General features: G+C 43.6%; 1 pseudogene; it reads left to right on the top strand.

The window, feature by feature from the left end:
* The first annotated feature begins 1,723 nt into the window (after positions 1–1,723).
* On the top strand, positions 1,724–2,731 carry LOC100953789 (annotated as a pseudogene).
* The last annotated feature ends 282 nt before the right edge of the window (positions 2,732–3,013 follow it).

Here is a 3,013-nt window from a genome sequence, read left to right on the forward strand (position 1 = left end):
ATATCTTTGTTATAAAGTGCTTTTTAGTCTTCTGGATATATACCTAGTAGAGGAATTGAAGGATCAAATGGCAGGTCTATTTTTAGATCCCTAAGTGATCTCCAAACATCTTTCCAAAAGGAACGTATTAGTTTGCATTCCCACCAGCACCAAATAGTCTTCTTTTCCAACTTTCTTCCTCTTTACTAACTTCCTGCCAGGTCTGATTAGATTATCATTATTTTTGGTTTTGTTTTTGTTTTTTTCTTTGTAGATGACTGTCTGATCCAGCTAATTCTGGGAATAGAAGTGTCCTCTATCATTTTTTGTGTGGTTTGGTTGCATTTACCTTTCAATATTACCTTCAACCTTCACTTGTCCACTTTGTGAAGATTATATGCCACTGTTAGTCTTCTCTGTAGTCAGAACCCCCATTCTGCCCTCAAGATATCTCATATACCAGGCACAAAGGCACTAATTTCCATTAAATATGAGTAAAACTAATTTCATTTTTATTTCTTGGGTTGGAAAATAAATAGAAATAGAAGTCCTAGTATGTTCTTCCTGCTTGCCAATGGATCATCCTTGGGCATCTCACACCCCACTTTGGAGAGCATTTCTGCAAGCCACATAGTGGTATTTCACACATAGTAAGTCTTAATGAATGCAAGTTATCTCCTAGGGGGCTAGAGAGACATGTTTGGACAAAACACTCAGGCTTTTTGTGAAGTGACTTCGGCAGAGTGGTAGTTTCAGGGTCATGGACTTCAGGTTCAGAATTCAGTGTCTGATTTGGCTGTTTGGTGACTCTGATGAAGTTGGGCCTGGTGGTGAAGAGCTGCCAGGGAAAGTTAAGGATGGCTTCCAAGTTTTTGAGAAAGAAGCCTAGCTACAAGGAAATACTTCTGAAAAATCAATGTGAATCCCAAGCTGGAATGGATCTTCTCCTGAGCTCTCTCATTCCAGAATGGCAGTCCTGTTGCAGGAAAGATCTCTAATTCTAACTGATAGTAGAAGAGGCCTGTTCCTGGAACCAGGAATCAAGCTGGCAAAGAAATCACAGATCTTTCCTCAAACTTTCAGTTGTCACTATCAGGAGATAGATACCTGGACCTCATGGGGCTGTCAGGAGACTCAGTGAGCTCCATCCATGGATTTTGAGGCCAGAAATACATATTAAGGAACAGATGCTAGAACAGGTCCTGACCCCTGCCTGGGAGGCTGCAGGTGTAAATAGGATAATATCATCCAGAATGTGGAAAGGAGGCACGAGTGATGCTGGAAAAGTTGAAGAGACAGCATGAATGAAGGACAAGAAACCACATGAGAGAGAGAACCTAAGTGTGATGACTATGAGAAGGCTTTCATTCAGCAAGGAAACTTTATAGAACCTTCGGGAAGAATGTAGGGAGAAAGAAGACCTCTACCCAGAAGTCGGGACTAACTATGCACTGGAGAATCTACGCAAAAGAGATCTTGGAAACATGATGAATGTGGAAACGTTTTCCATGGAATCACCAGCTCTCTCCAGCATTTGAGAATTCACACGAAAGGGAAATCCTGCCAGTGAGATGATGGAAACGTCTTCAGACGTGGAAAACATCAGCAAATTCATATTAGAGAGGCTCCTATAAATGAAAGATTTGTAGGAAGTTGTTTGAACAGAGATAAAGCCTCAATAGCAAAATCTCCACAGTACTGAAAAGTTAATATAATTAATATCAATGGACAAGCTGTATGGGGAATGAGTATTTTAGATTGCCTATTGTATCCAGTAGGAGCATTAAATGAATGTCTTACGTCAAGAAAAGCCAAGGTCACTCTCATTGCTCTTGGCTCCTTCTTTCACAACAAGATGACTGCATCAGCAATAACAGCAAGTGATCCTCCTGCCAATCCCTGCCCAGCCCTGGCCACAGCTACACCCTCATTGACTGGCCAGCCCTCCCAGGCCCTTCCCTGGTGGCCACATGGTCAAACTTCACCCAGTCATTTTGAGCTCCCTATTGGACAGGTATGAGCAATGAAATGAGGAAGCTGTCGGTGCTATGGGAACCCTGCTGAGAACTGTTGATCAGCGCTCAGCAGAGGTCACCAGTTGCTTTTCAGTGCTGCACAATGAGTCAGAAGATGGCTTTGACATAGAATTTGCTAAGAACATGTATGAATTGTACAAAAAAAGACTCCCCAAATGAGCTCATCCTGGGCTGGTATGCTATGCTACAGGCCATGATATCACAGAACACTCTGTGCTGACCCATGAGTACTCCAGCCGGGAGGCCCCCAACCCCATTCACCACACTGTGGATGCAAGTCTCCAAAACACCGCATGAGCATCAAAGCCTATGCCAGCACTTTCATGGGTGTCCCTGGGAGGACCATGGGAGTGATGCTCACACCTCTGACAGTGAAATATGCATATTACGACACTGAACCCATTGGAGTTGACCTGATCATGCACACCTGTTTTAGCCCCAACCGAGTGACTGGACTCTCAAGTGACTTGCAGCAAGTAGGACGGGCATCAGCTCCTATCCAGGATGCTTTAAGCACAGTGTTGCAGTACACAGAGGATGTACTGTCTGGAAAGCTGTGGACTGACAACACTGTGGGTTGCTTCTTCATGAGCCTGGTTAACCAAGTACCCAAGATCATGCTCAACAGCAACATCAATGACCTATTGATGATGACCTACCTGGCCAATCTCACATAGTCACAGATTGCCCTCAATGAGAAATCTGCGAACTTGTGAATAGGCCCCAAGCAGCACTTCTGCCAGTCTGGATCACACCCTAGGACTCAGAGACTCAGAATGAAGCGAAGGAAAAATAGTTTCTTTGTGGTCTTTTTTTTTTTTTTTAGGAGACAGAATCTCACTATGTCACCCTCAGTAAAGTGCCATAATGTCAGAGCTCATAGCTACCTCCAGCTCTTGAGCTTAGGCAATTCTTTTGCCTCAGCCTCCCGAGTAGCTGGGACTACAGGTACTCACCACAACACCCGGCTATTTTTTTTTTTTACTTTTTTCTTGTAG

This window comes from Otolemur garnettii, unplaced genomic scaffold, assembly GCF_000181295.1.
Source record: "Otolemur garnettii isolate 467f Iridium unplaced genomic scaffold, OtoGar3 scaffold00068, whole genome shotgun sequence".
Lineage (NCBI taxonomy): Eukaryota > Metazoa > Chordata > Mammalia > Primates > Galagidae > Otolemur > Otolemur garnettii.